The 21464-nt window shown below is 40.6% G+C and overlaps 1 long non-coding RNA gene across 1 annotated transcript; it reads right to left on the bottom strand.

Moving 5' to 3' along the window:
• Window positions 1-486: 486 nt before the first annotated feature.
• LOC147035761 (uncharacterized) lies at window positions 487-20164 on the bottom strand. The gene is made up of 3 exons (XR_015049569.1): window positions 20018-20164; window positions 14672-14957; window positions 487-987 (listed from the first exon to the last, which is right to left on the bottom strand). It is a non-coding gene; the product is annotated as an uncharacterized LOC147035761 (long non-coding RNA).
• Between the last annotated feature and the right edge of the window lie 1300 nt (window positions 20165-21464).

The raw sequence follows: 21464 nt of genomic DNA, 5'->3' as shown, positions 1-21464 counted from the left end.
GTAACTTGACTGTTTTATTTTTGAAATTATTGGTCAATTCAAACTGTATGACCAATAAAAATTGGTGAATTCGATTGGGTAATTCACTGCCTGAAACTGTATGCATGACAAAATGAAAACATTAAGAAAGGACAAATTCCACAGAACAGAAGTGCAAGTTAGTTTGGGCAGGAGAGGACATTTCTTGGAGGTTATCAGAACTGAAAGACATTAAAATAATCAAGACAAATGTGTAACATTTACTGCACCTCCATGTACCCATGTCATTTCATACACTTAATAGAGCTGATAAAAATGTTCATACATAAATTCAAATACATTTGTTGACATCAAGCAAGACTAAATTGGCTGAAAAACAAACACTTGAGATGATGCATTCACAGATCAACATGGAATTTTACTTGCATGCAATGATGTCATTACAGACTTTTTAATGCACTACCTGAAAGTGTCATTGCATTTAAACAAATCAACAACAACGCAAAATACACATACTTTGCTTTATTCAATGGTGCGATACATCTAATGTACATTGATACGTTAAAGTGAATACAGAAATAATTTCAACAGTTTTGAATGAAGTAAAACAAACACGAGAATTGTGGAATGGTTACAAAGATGCAAATTAGACATGTTGCATACAGAACAGCAAAGACAAAATAAGAGGAAAGACAATTACTATTTTATATTGCTGGAAGTGATGGCAGATGGATCTGGAACAGTTACGAGATTCCATTTCAAAAATATGGGAGGTTGGGGGAATAATAATAATGCATTGTGTTTGTGGGAAAACCAGATCTTTCTTGATTCATGCATGGTTGACCAGGTTTTTTTGCATCACCATTGGAGCTGGTTTCCGTAATCAGGGATGTTTTTTTATTTTTTTTAATCAACAGGTCTGTCTGCAAGGAAGGTCGACATTTCATTGATGCAAGAACATGTGCAAAAGCCACCAGAGATTTGTCACTTGAATTTCCGTTCCCCTTTCTGTGAAAGGAAACAGAGAAAAGAAAAAAGAAAAAAAAAAACAATGAATAAGCAAAATGAAACATCAATAACATCCAAAATGCATGTTCTGTTTTTATTTTGCAAAAACAAAATGCATGGGTAATAGCCTAAGTGCTACACTTACAACTGATGCAAGTATGCTTGGTCATGGAGCTTTTTTAAACGTGTCAAGTTCTGTCCATTTTCCAAGCTGTTGGCACGTAACAATTTTCAGTACTCACTGCATTTCCATTAGTGGCAATGTCAGAAATTAAATCATGAACTAGCAGCCTTCAGCTATGGGGACATCTTGTTCGCACTTTACTGAAATGCCAATCCTATGTAACTGCTCACCAGTGTCCAGCAGTGGACAGTATTTCTCAACAATCCAAAAAGGGGAATAAAAATTGGTCAATTCCATATTTATTAGTGCAGGTAGTATCAGTCACTTAAATGGGATAACAATCAGGAGTTAATGAGTCGTCACAGCTTTATGTAATATATTGAGGGCAGTCGCCTGTAGGGCACTGTTCAGTTACTCAATGAGTTTAATGGACTTTACTGCCACCATCGATCCAAGTAGGGAATCTCCCTTCTGGAACTTGTGAATAAGGTGGTTCGCCTTTGCCACAGGTTCAGCAGTAGCATGTTGTCATCTCAACGATCCTAAAAAAAACAAAAAACTGGGTAGCTGTCAATATATGACTGGAGTGCAGGTAGTACACCAAGCCATCAAGTTTAATACATCCGTCTTATGATACCTGCACATGGATTACCATCACTTCCTTCAGAAACTATTTTCTCAAATATAACCTGGCAAGTGAAAGGTTAAAAAAAAAAAAAAAATTAAGAAAGCAAATAGTTGCATACGCACATGCAAATTTTCAACCCCACAGTTTTTATTTGTAATAACATGAGCAGATCGTAAGAAATAAATAAGACATTACAAAGTGAAATATTGTTCTCAATAGATCAAAAGGGTGGAATCAAAATTTAGAGAGAGATGTCTCTTTTAAGTTGAGACAACAGAAAGTGTGAAAATGGACGAAGATGAAAAGATGAAGTGAAGTGTCGTCATAAGATTTCACTTTCAGAAGTGACGTATCCATTTGACTACTTTTGAATCACATTAGGCATATTTAAAAACAATCAAATAATTATTGATTATCCTGATCGACATGCACTAATAAATATAAATTAACCAAATGGAATTGACCAAGTAAATTACAAAAGAGTAACTGTCAAGTGAAGCTTTAAAGCACACCTTGGACTTGACGGATCTCTTGAAGACGATGCCCAGTTCATGGAGAGAGAGAGGGGAGAGAGAGAGAGAGAGAGAGAGAGAGAGAGAGAGAGAGAGGAGAAAGGGGAGGGAGAGAGAGGAGAGAGGGAGGGGGGGAGAGAGAGGAGAGAGGGAGGGGGGGGGGAGAGAGAGGAGAGAGGGAGGGGGGGGGGAGAGGAGGGGGGGGACATAGAATGCGCTCCCCAAAACCCCTTCCCCCACTGCTGACTTCAAGTGGCAAACAAATTGAAAAGGTCGACAATTTAAATGAACAGGATCAGAACAGAACAGGAATTGTCAGGATCGTTGCAATGCGTTGTAGTGTAATGTACTGTTCCATGTTCAGGGGTGTATAAACTGAGAAAGATAGATAGAAAGAGACAGACAGACACACACTTTTTGTCAGACACCTATTGTAGCTCACGGTGTTCGCTTGAACTGGTCTCCCTCCTCAGGTGGAGTGCACTTCATACTGTTCTGCAAGTATATTAGCAGTCGCTAATCCATGCCTCATCTACCTGCTGCCATAGATGATTTTCTGACTCTACTTTGTCCGTTTCCTCTCCATAAACCTGCCTGCATGGTTGTTGCTACCTATCCTGCATGTTTGTTTCCTATCCTACATGGTTGTACCTACCAGTTTAGCTATCGAGGTTTTTGGAACACACTCAAAGTAATAGTCAACCCACAGTGCCCGAATAACCCACACAGCCATCCCAAATACCCTCGTGCTGTGCTGTTCTCTAGCAATTTAAGGGGCGAGCCCAGCCAGAACATAAATTACAAGCACTCTAGCATTTGAGCACCTGGGCTTAACCTGTACGATCCACAAGGGGTCGAGAAACTGAGAAAGACAGGTAGAAAGAGACAGAGAGAATGAGAGACAGACAGACAGACGCAGAGAACGAGAGGCAACAGAAAGACAGAGACAGACAGTTTTTGTCTCAAAAGTAAAGGTTCATGGAAGAATGAGAATACTGAACAAATCAGGACACAACAGAGCAAAAGGACCATGAGTGGGGAAACATCAACAGTTGTGTTTCAGGATAAAACACAGGGAGACTTGGACAAATCAGGGTATGCAGAGGAATGAAAGGTGCATGGACATATCTGGGGTGAGCACAATGGATATTGAAGCACAAGTCCATATTTTCCCCTCATTGCACAACACTTAAATACGTTTCTGAAAATTGATAATGAAAAAGAAGGGTGTTTGATCGATGAGGATCAGGAAACGCACCAAAGTTGTTCAGCTGAAGGTTGCAGACTGCCAGCTTTAGACAATACTCAGAACTCAATAGTGACAGCTTCGTGGTAACTGTAATATGTTGGAAGAACATGAACTTTCACATTGCCTGCACCCCTGACATATACATGATCAATTAAAGTGCCATTTTCTGTGGTCAATTCTCTCACACATTGAAGAAAACCTTTTTCTGCCATCATCTTGGCTGCAGAAGAGGATTTGAAATCACCAATCACAAGGCAGCCACCTTGGAAAGTATGGAGTTTATTTAACAGCAAAATCATGTTCTTTCTGAAAAGTTCAATTTTGTAAGATGATTGTCTATAAATCAATGCAAATATAACATTACGATCAGTATTTTTGAATACGAGACATTCCAGGTTTGTTGCAGGAAGATTCACAATTTCACAGCGAGTCGTCATTGTGTAGTATAACCCGACTCCACCATGACATTGTTGTTTCAAGTTAGCAAAGAGGTCCTCAGATGAATCATGACATTGTCCCCTTGGTTTGTGATGAAAGACAAATCCATCCAGCTCTGGCATTCCTTGTGGATCATCACTGGTTAGCCATGTTTCTGTGAGACAAATGAAATTTCTTCCAGGAAATGTCAGTCAGACCTCAAGTCTTCGATGTGCGACTTGAGACCCTGAACATTGTGTAGAGTTAACTTACATGAAGTTACAACTTCAGGATAAGTCACATCTGGTGAGGGGATAAATGGAAACATGCTGTCCATTGCTGCTGTGATCTTTTCATTGCAGTAAATGGCGGAATTTTTGAAGTCCTGGATGATAAGTCCGTCTCGTGTTGTGACTCGAATTAAAGCTACATAGGCTTGCCCAGCAGAGAATATTTTATTAAGCGAGACAACTTCTTTTAATGTTATTCCTTGAATTTTATGTTTCGTGCAGGCATCGCTGAGTTTCAATGGAAATTGACGCCTTACACCAGCATTGTTTGTTACTCTGTCTTCGTGAGGACCGATTGGAGTGCTACGACTTGGTAATGATGGTGGTATGCATTTTTCTTTTCGCAACTTGTCCCCCACTGTTGGATTGTCAAATACAACATAAATGGCTGAAGGAAAGGAAACACCAGTTGTTTGTGATATATGAGGCACAGTACCAAAGACACCATTTACCAACCCATCCGATACATCTATGTTCTTTATCAACATGACAAGTGCATCTACAGCTAGTGTGACTCTTCTTGCTAGATTTGTGTTGAACACTTTGATGTACTGGTTTGCTCTTTTTACCAGTTTTCCAGATTTGGCAGCTCTGAAGAAGTCTTCTGCATCATTCGAAACAATGTTACAGCAGGATGAATGAAGTTTATCGACATTATACTGGTCTACTTGTTGATTTGTGGCAAAAATGTGGATTGCATCAATCTCTTCACCAGTTTCATGTTTGTATAATGCATGTGCATCCTCATATTGCAAGTTTTCAGATTTCTTTCGTGTTCAAGCGATTCAGAATGTCTGCAAATGATCAATGTTTGTCTCATTATCTCTGTCAGTTCAGCAAGAAGGAAATGATCAGCCCAAAGGTTTACAACATTTTCTGCATGAAGAGCAATTCCTTTCGCAGGTGAGAGCTGATAGAAGTCACCAACAGCAATGATTGAAACATTTCCAAATGGAGAAAAATCCTGACATTGCTTGATCTGTCTCAGTCTCCCATGAATATATGCTAAAAGCTTGTGATCCACCATGGAAATTTCATCAATGATCAAAATCTGCAAACTGCTTAACTTTGCTCAAAGGGAGTTGAGTTGATTTTTTTCCTCGCCAAGAGGCTGGTATGGTAATTTGGCATCCACAGCGATACAGAATGTGCTGTGTATTGTGGCTGCATTGATGTTAAATGCTGCAACACCAGTAGGAGCAGTGAGTAATACAGACACATCATCAGGATTTGGCAATGCCCGAGGAAGAATTCTGGTTGACTCGTAATACAATGCTTGATCAAGTGACTCTTGCCTGTACCAGCCCCACCGGTAACAAACACATGAAATGGCTCAGGTGCATTCCCATTACTTTTATTCAGACACCACTGTCGTACCTTGGAGAATAGTTCTCGCTGTTTCTCATTCAATGACTTCATTAGAGTTTGAGCTCCATCGTAAGATATAACACATCAACGAATTTCAATGTTATAGTCTCTCTTTTCATGTTGAAGTAAGTCAGGGATATCAGAATCATCTTGTGCATCTGTGTTGGCATCTTTCTGCACATTTAAACAGCTCAACCTTTCTGCTTCGGTTTCTGGACATATATTTGCCCACGCATCCTCAAGTGGACCAAGCTTTTCAAGCAGCTCTTCTGCTCTATCAATTTCAACAGCTGTCTTTTCAAACAGTGTTTTGTTCCTTTTAACGATGTCTCTGACGAATTGTACAGGGTGCTTGCCACATTTCACAGCTCCATCTTCGTAGAAGGTTTGATAAGTTTCAAAGGCATCAGGTTTCAGCTGACCATTACACCGGTGAGGGAGAAAAATCTGCAATATACTCTGATAGGACTTCTCAGGATCTTTCATGGGTGAAAATCTTGTATCTCTGATCACTGCTGGATCTGTTCGGGATCGTTTCTGCACGAAACCCAATCCATTTTGAAGCTCGTGCGCTGTACTTTGATGTTTTCCACTTTTAACATTACGCATCTGAGATTTGTACAAAACTCTGAACAGAAAGTGGCGAGGCAAACATCTTCAAACTCTGTTGTATTCGGTCTGTTCTTGTATCTATCGATGAGGCTCGTCATCCATATATCCTCAACATTCAAGTCACCACCTTTGCTTTTGTTCTGCATAATGTGAAGGGGTAGACTCATTTTAACAATATTATCTCCGGTGGGAACAAACTGCACTTTTCTGTAATATTCTTTCAGACTTGGGTTGCACTCTGTGGACAGCTTCTTGTGCACTAACTTTTCTATTGTGAAGAGACACACCTCCTAACTTTTTCATGGCTTGTTTTGCATTTTCATTTCCATTCAGTGCTTCTTTTTGAGCATGATTCAACAATAACCCCATTTCCCTTTCTGTCTTTGATATGTAGGAAATGATGTAGAATATACATGGATATGCATCTACAACATACTGGATATCCATATTTGCATTCCAGCAGTGAAGGAGATCAGAATTGTACTGGTTTATCCAAACATCTTTGGTGTTTCGATGTAAAACAACACCAGCTTTATTTGTCAGTTTTTCATCTGAGAGTTCAAATGACTTGTGTTATGTCAATCTTTGTGAAAAGCTCATCCATTGTTTCAAAGTTTTGTTCACCATCTGCAAATGCATTCCATATTTTCTGCAACACATCTTTTGCATCCTCCTTTTTCATTGCCCGTTTTTGTACTTCAGTAACACTCTGTGACTGTTCTGTAGTGTTATTTTTAGTCAGCTTTTCTCCAGGACGAGAAATAAAAATACGTTTCGACGGTGGCCTTGAGAAATTAAAGCGACATGTGGTACCTTTCTTCCTGCAGCTCTTGGTGTGTTTTGTACATTGCTTCTGAACACTGTTCACAACTTCATGGAATGCATCATCAGCTAAAGATGGCACTTCACAGGTGACATTGATCAAAGAAAGATACCACATCTTCATATGAGGCTTCGTCAAGTTTGGGAGGATCTTCAACCCAAAACAAACAGTTTGTGAGAGGAGAACCATGCTGTTGGAATTCCACTCTGGAGAAATAATCTTTGATCTTACCAATTGGGTTGGCTGGTGACATGATGACCTTTTTTTAGGAAACAATGAAATCTATGATCAAACATTCTTGCGACTCTTACTGGGTTTCTTCTGAGCAATGCACATTTTTCAGAGGAATCAAGACAATTGGTACTTCGTGAGTCTCCCTCCGCTTTCAAAATATTTTCAACGATCTCTGGTCATCTCAGATCACCTGCAGAAAACGAGCAGAACCATGTTGCATTTCCAAGTTGTCTCAACATTGCCAGCAAATCTTTGTCGGCAGTTTCCCAATATGCTGGAGTTCCTCTTATGGGTTTTAAAAATTTGGAGCAATCATCACATTTGAGAATTTTCCTCAAAGAGTTCTTGTCCATCAGGTTTTTCAGAGGAAACTTTCCCATCAAATGCATTGTGATGACTGTTCCTGAAAGCAATCGATACACTGCTCAACACCTGATACACTTCAGAGAGATATTGAGCAAAAAAATATGTATTCTATGTTTCTTGCAAATCTAACATCTGCGTGCACAATAAGTGATTCTAAATACATGCACCGAGTTATCTTCACTTCCCGATAATCATGATATGTTGGGCTGCCTGTTGGAAATAGCACTGGGAATGATTTTGCTTCATTGCTTTCATCCATTATGATTTTCACTGGATCATTACCTTCAGCAGGTGCTATACACATTATGTTATCAAAATGTTGATCAAGGATTTCCTTCCCAATGTCCACAGGTTGAAGACAACTGTCCATGTGCATTTCGTGATCAGTTTTATCAGTCTGTCGGTGGGATATGTCCATGCTCTCATCATCACTAATTTCTTGATTGTTCCCTCCAAAAACAATTGGCAAAGAAATTCCCCATTCATTGTTGAAAGCAACTCCCACATACCATTTGTTATTTCCCAACAAATACTTGAGAGCATTTTTTATGTGAGGTTTGTCCACACATTGGTACACGTAATAACCTTTGTAAGCAAGACATCTTTTCAGATGAACCCTGATCATTTGATCATCTGATCCACAACTTGGTAAAACAGTTGCAGCTTTCTGCACGTTGGAAGGAACACATACTTCAGGTCCATGTACACCAAGTTGTCCTCATTTGGGAAGTGCAGTAATTTTTGCAAAGGGAATATGTAAAGCGATCAAATGTTCCTCCAGGGAGTTGAGACACTAATTCCTCAGGAATGGGCTCTAAATATAGATTGTTTGCAGCAGCTTCAGCAGACATGATGCTTCGGTGACATGTGAAACAAATCCAGAGTTTTGATGCCGGACTATTTCGCAACATACATGGAAAACCACAATTCTCTGAGCATTTGTGGACATGTTTCTCTGCAATACACTTTTCAGCAAATGCCTTAACAGCTAACCCTTTCTGTGTGGATGATTCTTTCCTCCAACAAACAACTTGATTCTCAAAAAAATAGTCCATTGCAGGCTGAACAGATGTGGTCTTATCCATGAGTTATCATTTCCTTGAAAGCAGGTATTACCCGATAAATCTCACCTTTCTCTTTCCTTTTCTCTAAACTTACAGCAGCAATTTGTCTTTTTTAATTCTCTCGAAGCACCTCACTTTCTTTGTATGCAAGCACACTTCTCGCTTTTACAGCTGCTCTATATTTAGGATGCTGTGCATACTTATTTTTACTCTGTTCCATCATAGCTGCTCTATGTTTCGGATTCAGTACATACTTATTTTTATTCCGTTCTATCATAGCTGCTCTATGTTTAGAATCCTGGGCATAGTGATATTTACTCCATTCTACCATAGCTGTTCTGTGTTTAGGATTCTGTGCATACTTATTTTTACTCTATTCTATCATAGCTGCTCTGTGTTTTTCATCCTGTTGATACCTTTCAATACATTGACTTTTTACTATTTTTCTCTGAGTTTCATTGCTCTTGTATTTTTTTAATGCATATAATTTTTTGCTTTGCTTGCAATCTTCATCTTTGTTGTATCTTTTTCTACACATCAGATTTTTCCTTTGTTAACCTCTGACATCTTCGAAGATGGATGGAGGTTACTGTTTTCACCCCTTTCTGTTTTATTTGTTTGTTTGTGAACAGTATTACAGAAAAACTCCGACGGATTTCGACGAAACTTGGTGGGGGAGGGGTGAGGTCTGGTCCAAGGATCATGCCATTAAATTTTGGACTTGGTCCACCTCCCCACCCCAAAAAAAAAGAGAAAAAAAAATTATTTTGCATTTCTACATGTTTTAAGTGATTTCCAACCCCCCCCCCAAAAAAAATTGTTACCCTCCCACAAAAAGAGAATTTTTTTGCATTTCTACATGACTTCCAACCCCCCCAAAAAAAAGAGGAATTTTTTTTTTTGCATTTCTACATATTTTGTGATTTCCAACCCCCCCCCCCCAAAATTGAGAAATTTTTTTTTTTTTTGCATTTTTACGCGTTTTAAGTGATTTCCAACACCCCCACAAAAAAATAATTTGTTACCCCTCCCCCAAAAAAAAGGAAAAAATTTTTTTTGCATTTCTACATGTTTTAAGTGATTTTCAACACCCCCCCAAAAAATTGTAAGAGAAAAAAACATTTTTGCAATTTTTTTTTCAACAAAATTTCGATTCTATTTAATTTGCATTTTTACATGTTTTAAGTGATTTCCAACCCCCCTCCCCATCCAAAAAAAAATGTTGGAGAAAAGAACGATAACTCTGTCAGCACTGTTGACATCATATTTAATGAAAAAAAAGGGGCTGTCACACCTTGACGATTTAGCCAACCTATGCCGATTTATGAAACATTTGCCTAATACGCTGGCACACGTCGAATACGTTATGGGTAGGTTTTGTATACATTAAGAGCACGCTGAAAAACACTGCCACAAGTCATAGTACACTGGCTTTAATTGTTCAACATTGTGGTTTTTCTCAACTTTTCGTATGCTTAAAATTTTACGACGTACTCGGCGTTTAGCTCACACGTTCCGCTACGTTGGCCATAAGGTTTCGGCACGTTATGTGATCGTTGACACACGTTATTAACCTCAGCCATCTTCGAAGATGGATGGAGGTTACTGTTTTCACCCCTTTCTGTTTGTTTGTTTGTGAACAGTATTACGGAAAAACTCCGACGGATTTCGACGAAACTTGGTGGGGGGGGGGGGTTAGGTATGGTCCAAGGATCATGCCATTAAATTTTTGACTTGGTTCCCCCCAAAAAAAATTAAGAGAAATAAAATTATTTTTTTGCATTTTTTGCTACATGTTTTAAGTGATTTCCAACCCCCCCCCCCCAAAAAAAAAATTGTTGGAGAATTTTTTTTTGTATTTCTACATGTTTTAAGTGATTTCCAACCCCCCCTCCCAAAAAAAAATTATCCCCACCCCCAAAAAAGAATTTTTTTTTTGCATTTCTACATATTTTCAGTGATTTCCAACCCCCTCAAACAATTTAGGAAAAAAATTCGCAATTTTTTTCAACAAAATTTCGATTTTTTTTTTTTTTTTTTTGCATTTTTACATGTTTTAAGTGATTTCCAACCCCCCCCCCCCAAAAAAAAAATGTTGGAGAAAAGAACTATAACTCTGTCAGCACTGTTGACATCATATTTAATGAATAAAGGGGCTGTCACACCTTGACGATTTAGCCAACCTTTGCCGATTTATGAACAATTTGCCGAATACGCTGGCACATGTCGAATACGTAAGAGGTAGGTTTTGTATACATAAAGAGCACGCTGAAAAACACTGCCATAAGTCATAGTACGCTGGCTTTAATCGTTGAACTTTGTGGTTTTTCTCAAATTTTCGTATGCTTAAAATTTTACGACGTACTCGGCGTTTGGCTCACACGTTCCGCTACGCTGGCCATAAGGTTTCGGCACGTTATGTGATCATTGACACACGTTATTTATACGTTACTCATATGTGGAAACACGTTGAGGTAACATTTGCGTTCCCGAAACTTATTCATAAACTCTAGGTAACGTTTTATAAGCACACTACACGAACGGTGTTCACAGCTCGCAACGCGCGACTAGAAAGTTTCTCTTACATCGAAACACATCAAAGTAATGTTTAGGGAACCCGTGACTTATTTATAATCTACGAGTAACGTGCTTGGGAATTAGTTGTAGAGCATGTCCTACGATCAAATACGTATGGAGACGTATTTGACGTCTTCAGGACGACCACAGAACTTACTGAACTTGTTTCGAACAAACAGCTGATGTGGAATGACGTATTCACAGCGATTTGGTATATAAAAAGGGCCTTCGCAGGAGGAACCGGTCTTTTTTTAAACTTCGTGGTGAGTACATGTTGAAGTCATTCCGAGAGGTGGAGGATACGGCAAGGCTGAGACGACAATACCTACCTGTCCTCGAACATCAACATGACCTCATCGAGTTGACACTGCACCAGTTGCATGCCAATAGAGCTGGGAGAAGAAGACGTGAATGGAGGAGAAGGAACTGGGTCAGACCATGGATCGGGAGGCGACGCCATTACGGCATATATGACCAGCTCATGGTGGAACTCCGGAACGAGGACCATGCATCTTCATGAACTTCCTGCGAATGCCTCCAGCGATGTTCGATGAGCTGCTAGTCAGAGTGGGTCCAAGGATTATTATGAAATCATTTCAATAGCCAGTGGAAGCGATTCAACTCATTCAATGGAAACAATTTCAATTGCCGAGCACCAGCATCCAAAAACAATAAGCGAGTGACAGCAAGTTAACTCGATCAATGGAAACGATTTGAATTGCCTTGCACCAGCGTCAAAAAACAATAGGCGAGTGACAGCCGTTTATTAAAATAGTTTAGTTGCAGTCAATGGATAGCAAACGTCACGTAATCGTAAACGATGCGCTCCCACGTTATGCATGCGCTGGACTATCATTGGGCATAGGCTGTGGACACCTAAAACACGATAAACAATCGTTGGTATAACTAATCTATAAGTTATCGAGAGCGTTCTGTGTTCATTACTAGTACATTATGCATTTGTCAGTCTTTTTTAATAACTTCAATAGTAAAACAAATAAATATTTCATCTTCGGAATGAGGAAAAAAAATTAGCCCTTTCAGAACATCGAACAATGGTGCAAAGTATTCTCCTATTCGTTGACGCAATGAGGATCCATCATCCCACACAGCCTCCACATCACGCTCACATACTACTACTGATATAGACATACAGCTACTACCAATGCTACTACCACTACCACTACTAGTAATAGTACTGCTACTATTGATACTACCGGCGTTCACATCTACTCACCGAGTCTGGAACAATGATGGGTTTTTATTGTGAAGCCCATTTGTATATACCAATTCCCCTAAAGGCTGCCAATACGCCAGTACACGGTAGAAGTTAGATAGAAACACTTTCAGTAAGTTCTATGGTTGTCCGGAAGACGTCAATTTAATTCGTCTACATACGACAATATGCGCTTTACATACGTTACAAATCGTTCATAGCATGTTACTCAAAGGTTAGAAGCACGTTTTACTTCGGGTCAAAACATGCCACTTATAGGGAAAACGCACACTACTCTTACGTTCATAGCACGCCAGTCATACATAGTTTCAATGCATGTTACTCAGTTTCCAAGCAAGTTAAACATAGGCTAAGCTGACGCTACTCATTTGTTCAAAGCACATTACTCATCGATTAGAAATTTGGTTTCAAGTATGTTGGCCATTAACTTGACGTGCTCTGACTTGTGAGTAAACTACAAGTAATGTGTGTTCGCCGTGTTTAAACGATCGCGGAACATGCTCGGAACAGATGCCAATGCATGCGAAACGTGTGAGCCTTATGTCGAGTAAGTCTTAAAATTTTCAGCATGCTTGAAATTTCACAATGTACCAAACTGACTAGGTAATATGCCAGCGTACTTCAATGATTTCCAGCATACTCCAAACGTATACACAACTTACCTGTAGTGTATCTGACATGTGCCTAGCGTTGTAAACACATTTTTCATAGAATGGCATACGCTGGCAAAATCGTCAAAGTGTGACTGCGATGTTGACACTTCAAATTCTCAGGCAGTTTTGATTTCAATCGGCGTCCTGCAAGTTCTTAACTGGCTACGCCACGAGTTCACCGGTGATACGTATAGCACGCAAAGGGTAAGTTAAACTCTCGGTTGTCATAGGTTTTGAACGCTGACCACAAGTTAAGCATTCATTGGTAAAAGTTATGTATAACACAACGAAACGTGCTGTGCCCATTACTAATATGTTATGCAAACGATCAACACGTTATGAATATGCCAAAAACTTAAAAAAAAAAACATCTAAATTTCAGCGTACGCCAGCGTTTTACATACATTTTTATACGTTGCCATTGCTGCCTAAAACGTCAAGGTGTGGCAGGGCCCTAAGATATAAGGTTCACTTGAGTGACCCAGCAGTATTGGAGACGGAGGTTTTGCACTCTCCCGAGTGCTTCCCCTATTGTTTGGAAATTAATTCATCTGCACCATTTATTGTCATAGCTTTCGTTTTTGCCCTCATTTGCCTCGGCTCATGTTGAGTATGCTTCTTTTGCTGACCTCTTCCTTTGTCTCTTGTCCTCGATACTGATCTATGTGAAGAGGTACTCTTTCCTTTATTTTGAAACACCTGCCATAACAGATCCAGCTGTGCTTGGTGAAGAAATCTGTAAATGGGGAGGATTATCTGCACTCTCAGAAAGCACAGAACAATCTTTCGTGCCGAATACAGCATTTGTGCAAGTCTCTGGACTGTGTGGATGTGAGGGGTACTGTGCGTGATTGGTATACAGAACAATCTCTGAGTCACTTATGTGAGTGTACGCAACTGTTGTTTGACGAGTTACACTCTGGTCATTCATAACATCGACATTCACGCCAGTGACTTCAAACTGAGTTACCTCACATCTCAGATTCATGGATGCTGCTCGCTTCAGACAGTGTTCGTATACCTCTGAGACATTTCTGTACTTGATTAGTACAGATCTTCGATTAGGAACTTGAGTTCCATCCCTACCTCTTGAATGAGAATAAAAAACACAAAACAGATTTTCCTTCATAACTGCAAAAGTTGAAGCTCCAAATGTTATGAAGCAGTGATTATACAGTGTCAGAGTTGTTGTCAAAGCATCGTTCAAAGACATTAAAAAACCACCGGTAATATCTGTGCTACTGGATAAAAATCCAACAAGAGAGTGTCCAAGAGTGATGAAAAAGTTTGTGTGTAATAAACGTACAGCATGCGGCAATTCAGATAACAAAAGCATAGGATTATTATGTGTTAAAGACCTTTGCACCAATCTATAAAATTCATTACCAGTCTCAAGAACAAAGTCTACATCAGTAGTTATCCAAGGGGAAGCATTTTTAATTTTGTCAAACAATATCGAAGCACAGCTTTTGGCAACACATTGTTTACCTTTATTTGCTCAAAATTTGTCATCACCTTGATGAAAAATACCTCGGATGCAGGCAGCTGAATTTGGCAAAAGCAATATTTTGGGAGGCTCTTCAATTGGGACTTGTCAACCTTCTATATTTGCAGCCATTTTATGAGTCATTTTTCGAGGAGTTTCATTGCATCTTTGTGCAACATTTTGTACAGAACTTTGGGCAGCGTTTTCAATCATTGCAGCACCAATGGGTAGGACATCTCTCCCAGTGTTGATGAGGGTATTTGCCTCAGTGGGTGCAGCAGTGATGACCTTTTCATGCTGTCCCTTTTTCCAGTACTTTGGCCTGGGCATCTATATCAAAATAAAAATATTTGCACACAAAATTAAATTACAACGATGAGTGTTGACAACCACATGTAGACATAATTTACAACCACAGCGCCACACTGATATGTTAACCGAAATAAGAGAAGGGAAATTCAGTAAATAGTGCATATTCAATGTGTCAATGAAAATTCAAGAGCACAACGGTAATGGATAGTTGTGAAAATTTTGAAATTGAGAGCCATTCCTTTTCTGCATGCTGTAACGTTGTGCCAAAGCGTTACTTTAGCCTGTACCAGCAAGCAACTGGTTGCACAAAACCAAGAAAAAAAATGGGACCATATAGATGCAAAACGATCTGGGCAGCATGGAATGAAAAAAAATAAAATATTAGGATTATTTGTTTTTTTTATTATCCGCATCGATGTCAATAAATGCCCACATCAAGCATGTGCACCTCATATGTAGATGGACAAAAATATTAAGCAGTTTCCACGTCCCAAAGTGTTTCTGCTCCAGGGTTTAGTCATACCTATTCAATACGTTCACACAACTTGGATACAGGTGGAAGCCATTTGGCCCATCAATGCTGTGCTATTTTGGTACCCCATTATTACAATCAATCAGTTTACCAAATTAAATTCACTGCTGATGGGGATGAGCAGGTGGTGTTGAGGATAAGAGTGGAGCAAGCAGATAAATCACAACCAGCGTGTTGTATCTTTATAACAGGATGCAGTGTTTGTCAATCATTTGGCATTTCCTCCAAAAAGTGGTTGCACAAAGTTGAGATAACGTACCATATTAATGAACAAGTAGAAGGTGCATACCTCTGCCATGCAATGCTTGATCCACGAGAACATATCAGGGCAATTGTATTTTTTTTTAAATATGTTATCCAGTACTATATCATTTTTGACCCCATCTCTCAATGGTTTGGAATCACTTTTTTTTTAAATAAAAAATTAGCCTCAGATTTTCACAAAAAAAATTAATCGATTCTTCCTTGTCACACATCCAGCATGCCCACGAAGTTTCATCAAAATCTGTCCACATTTTGAGATAGCGTGCTATAAATCTTTTTTGTCCTGATTTTTCAATGCTGGAGGAAAAGAAAAAAAAAAAAAAAACCATCTGTGGCGGAGGTAAAAATCATTCATTTCATTGATAAATGCTCAAAGAAAAACAGAAAATATGCTTCACATGGCTTACTTGTTTCGTATAACATTTCACAAATATACAATATCCCCCAAAATGATTTTTGCGTGGTGCTGGTCATGCATCCGTAACAAATAGCATCGGTATATCAATGGAATGTGACTTCACAGTTTTCTCATTCTTAGAATTAAAACTTTAAAAATAAAATGAAATAAATAAATACCAACATCTGTCCTGAAGCTCACATGGATAAGGAGCAACAGTCACTCAAAAACCCCCTCCAATCCTTCATTTTTTATAATGCAATGAACAATATTTAGTACATCAAGGGTGATGAAGTTTGTCGTGAAGTTTGTCGTGAAGTTTGATTGAAATTCGAAATGTAGTTTCGGAGAACACAGCAAATACCTATTTTTGGTGGGGTGAACTTCCCCCCTCCCCCCTACACTCCCTTAACGAGCACAGATTTCGATGCAGACAATAAGCTGTCACATCACGGGTGAAGAATGTTGTCAAGTTGTATCAAAATTGTGTGTGCAGTTTCCGAGGACCGCGGAAATACCTATTTTGGAGGGGTCGAACCCCCCACCCACCCTTACCCACCAACCAACCAACGCCTCCCCCACCAACCAACCAAACCCCCCCCCCACAAAAACAACACCCCCTCAACCAACCCCCCACCCAGCAACCCAACCACCCCCCACCCAACCAACTCCCCCCCACCCCCACCCCCACAACCCTGAAGTTGGTTTGCTCCATTTCATAATGACTGAAGTGTTTACGGACTCACTCACCGACAGACACTGCTCCATCGCATCAGCTCACCTGACGAAAATTAATGTCAGCTTATAACAGGTGGGGCTTGTGCCCAAGAGCTTGCAAGACACTTTCTATAACCATAATTATAATGTAAATAACAAAGGCCTACCTTCAGGGTAAATGAAATACGACCACAAAGCACTCCCTCCAATGAAGTGGTGCTGGGTTCTGTGTGAAACAAAATGGACGCTTTTCATAATCGATTAAAACCACGCCAACACCGAGTCTGGCGTAATTAAACCATTGAAAACTACGATTTGCTGGAAGGGGTACCTCATGAAGCGACCTAAAAATAGAAGATCGGATTTTACCATACAACACATTCCGGATAATACCATTAACACACAAGGATCGTAAACCAGCAGATTTATTCATTTCGAGAAAGGAAGCCATTTTACCTCTTTATATTCACACCACTGACTATAAAACCTTAAATCCACACATCTCTGTAAAGCCCAACTCATAAATTTGGTGATTGCAAGGTGAGATTGCAAATTTAACGTTCATTTACCTCAGACAACACAAATAACCACGAGAGAAATTTAACAAAAAATATATATATATATATATATATATATATATATATATATATATATATATATATATATATATATATATATATATATATATATATATATATATATATATATATATATATATATATATAGTTGCGGATTCGCGCCCGCCGGCGTGCTGACGGCCACGTAACTCGAATCGCGGCACGTCGCCTACCGGACGGACAATCCAGGTGTGACCCTCTCGGACTAACTCCGGGAACCAGTCACGGGTGGACCTTTCGGTCTCACCGCGATCGAGCCAATCGGCCCCCGCGTGGGATAGGGTTGCTCGCCAAATTCGACCTACCAAAGTACCCACACGGAGGGTAGACCGGGCGATCGCACCTCGCCGCAGGTCGACTTCGGACACGGGCCACTTAAGCGACCCGTTCCGTACTATCGGGATAACCGAGCGGTGTTATTCGTCGGCCTCGACGGTTCGATTAATTATCGGGCGTCTTAGCCCAGGACCAACCCTTTACGTGAAGCAAGATGGGGATTCAATGAAAGAAATGACGAAGCGAAGCGGGAAAACAGTTCAACATAAAGCACATTTATTCGCGATGAACGGAAAGCACACATATACAATTCCACCAAAAGCACATAGAAAAGAAGAAGACAAAAAGCAAATGCGACAATGCAGATCTAATACCGACTACGCGAGCACTCGGCAACACTTATACAATTATACTTCACAGACGGCGCCGACAACACACATTCCCAAAGCAAAAGAAAAGAGAACCACCCTCCAGGATGAGGGGGAAGGCGGGCCTGGGGCCGAGACCGTGTCGGGCCTACCCGTCTGATGAGACGCGGAGCGGCGGTGGTGCCTCAACTCCGCGGGCCTCGCGGACAGTGTCCGGCAGGGGGTGGGAAGGGGGCCCCCTTTGTCGCACTATCTCAGCGCGGGGGGAAACAGGAGGGGGTTGCTGATGCTCGGGGAAAGGAGGATATAACCCTGTCTCGGGTCCCGCGGCGAGCGTCTCCTCCTCCACCTCGGTCGCGTTGCTGGCCTCTCTGGTGTGCAGCTCCCGGCACCGACGCGAGCACTCCCTCGTCTGCCTTCGCCGCCGCCGCCTCTCCACAGCTCCATCCTCTTCACTCCGACTCCGCGAACTCCCAACTGCACTCCTCTCTTCCTCCGCTTCCAACTCCGAACTCTTCCTCCTGCGAACTGAACTCAACTGACGAACGCGATCGCTTATACAAGCCCCGTGGCTTCGCCTTTGACCCCCTGCCTTCGACCTTTCACCTCGCTCCCCATTTGCCCGAGAGAAAGTGGGCGTGAATGCTTTTTGATCCATGAATTTGCATATAGCGACCGCCCTCCAACGCCCTGGAGGCGGGGCCAAATCGCCCCTCGCTCACCGATTGGACGGAACAAAAGTAGGCGCGAGTCGTTTTTGATCCGTTTTTCTGTGGAAAGTCCGTGGTTTTGTACACGCTGTTCGGTGCGCGCCCTGCACGAGTCCAATACCGGTACCCACAAGCGGCGTAAGAACGGTGGCGATGAGACGGTTGCGAGGTGTGACGGTAAAGGTCGTGGCTGTTGTGGTGAAGCGGCGTTGTGGTGGGTGGTTGATGTTGTGATGACTGTTGAGACGTGGTTGGTGGTGGTAATAATGGCGGTTGGTCCAAAATAAAGATAGTAAAAGAAAAACGGCTATCCTGAAGAGTCGCAGCACGCATGAATGATATTTATTCCCTCTAGACAACGGGTTTGGGCCTAACTACACATATACTTACCGAGATATCTCACCTAAGGGACCTGAATGGTGGTTTGCGAATTTGGTCAACCACAACAATATTATATATATATATATATATATATATATATATATATATATATATATATATATATATATATATATATATGTATATACATATTTCTCCAATTTATCATCTTTCGATCCAACGTGTCTGAGGTAAACTCCCGAAAACCATGTCCGAGGTAAAAATGACTCCCGAAAACCATATTCCTTTGTGGAATAAAAATTCCCATTATAGATTAAAATGAATGTGACCACACACGTGGTGCACACCGACAAGAAAGCTCTCCTTCAGGTAGCTTTGTTAAATAATCTTCCGATTGTAATCGAATTTGTTTTCGCCGAATGTTAAGCTCACATGGATGAGGAGCAAGTCACTCAATCTGTAGAGTGATGGGAGCAGGAGCAAGTCACTTCATATCATACAAAATGTCATCAAGTGGGGGGGGGGGGGAAATTATATATGTATGATACTCCACGTCTTTTAATCCAGTTCGAAAGAGCACACGGAGCATTCGACAAATAAATAATAATTAAATAATGCTACGTGGCGAATTAAAAAAAAAAAAAATCGATATAAAATGTCATCTATTAAAAATCGAAACTGAATCTTTTGACTTAACCTGTGAGGTAAGCGATGAAATTCACAATTTGTTTGAGAAAATTAATCGACAGATTTATTGAGGTTGCGGCCTAGCACCAAAATAGCCATGTTACCATAGACACATGAAATTAAATGTAAAAAAAACTCGACTTCCATTTGCACGACAAACTTCACATTTACCTGATCCTCAAACAATCCGCTCTGGACAAGGTAACACCTGTTTGTGCCAAGGGCAATCGAACTATACTTCCAAAGATAACAGGAGCTCAAATACAAGCGTCTTCCACCAAGGAAATATAATCCAATATGGCGATTGGCGAAGGCGGAACATGAAGGAACCACGTGATCACATCACTTACGTCACAGGCATCGTCTCGAAGCTTCCATATGTCGTCAGCACATTTTAAAAAAATTTCAATCGACGAGGACCGGTGTTAATTGTTGCGATAATTTAAATATAATACATGATAAACTCTCGTCGTTAAAGCCTTTTTAAAAATAATAATAAAATAATAATTTATGAAAAATAAATATAATTTTTAAAAAATTAAAATAAAAAAATAATAATTTAAAAAAAAAACCACACCACGCCTAACTTACACAATCATACACCTCAAACGGAAGGAGCACAATGCCTTCTTCACCCGCGCTACAAATTGTAATAACTACATTTTTTTAAACAATAATTATAAAAGATTACACTTCTTTTGAAATAACTTTATACCCACGGCAAAATAAATAAACATCTGCCTTGCAGGTGAAACAATGAGTGCGTTCTCCGAGACGCTAAAACTTCGCTTCCCCCACTCTCTCCCTGTACGAATCTGTGCCTCCTGGAGGTTATTAGTGGGTAGCGACCTCACCTTTCACCTCTTTACCTTTATCTATTAAAAAAATAGGTGTGCTCCATGAGTGAACGATTCGCTATCGCTTGCTAAGCCAATCGTTCCGTATCAATCGCTTTGCAAGCCGCTTCTTGGCAAACAGCGCAAGCAATCAAAAGTGTTGGTGAAGGAAAGCGATCTGATTGAAGACACAACGTGTCCACTTATGTTAGAAAAATGGCCATTGGATTCAACCCACTGTACTCGACCGCATCCTACCGCAACACACCTTGCACCACACCACACCACACCACACGGGGTGGTCAAGGAGGTCGAGGGTGCGGGTTTGTGGTGTTTGTGAAGGAGGTGATATGTTGTGTTTGAGGGTGTGTGTGGTGTGCATTGTGTGAATGGACTGCCGACTCTGAGTGGATTGTTTGTCTGATAAACTGTGACTGTCTGTCTGAGTGTGAATGTGACACTGTGTGACAAGACTGTGACCGTTTCTCTGACGGGTTGTGATTGTCTGTCAGATGGAATGTGACAGTCTGACAGAATGTGATTGTCTGATGGAGTGTGGCTGTCCAGTTGATGGAGTGTGGCTGTCTGTTTGTCTGATGGAGTGTGGCTGTCCAGTTGATGGAGTGTGGCTGTCCAGTTGATGGAGTGTGGCTGTCCAGTTGATGGAGTGTGGCTGTCTGTCTGATGGAGTGTGGCTTTCTGTCTGTCCATTGGAGTGTGACTGTCTATCTCTCTGTCTGTCTGATGGATGGTGACCCTCACCCAAACTACCCCCACCCTGC

This window comes from Eptatretus burgeri, chromosome 1 (genome assembly GCF_056783735.1).
Source record: "Eptatretus burgeri isolate ZD-2024b chromosome 1, Ebu_testis_v1, whole genome shotgun sequence".
Classification (NCBI taxonomy): Eukaryota; Metazoa; Chordata; class Myxini; order Myxiniformes; family Myxinidae; genus Eptatretus; species Eptatretus burgeri.
This window is presented reverse-complemented; position numbering and strand designations above follow the sequence as displayed.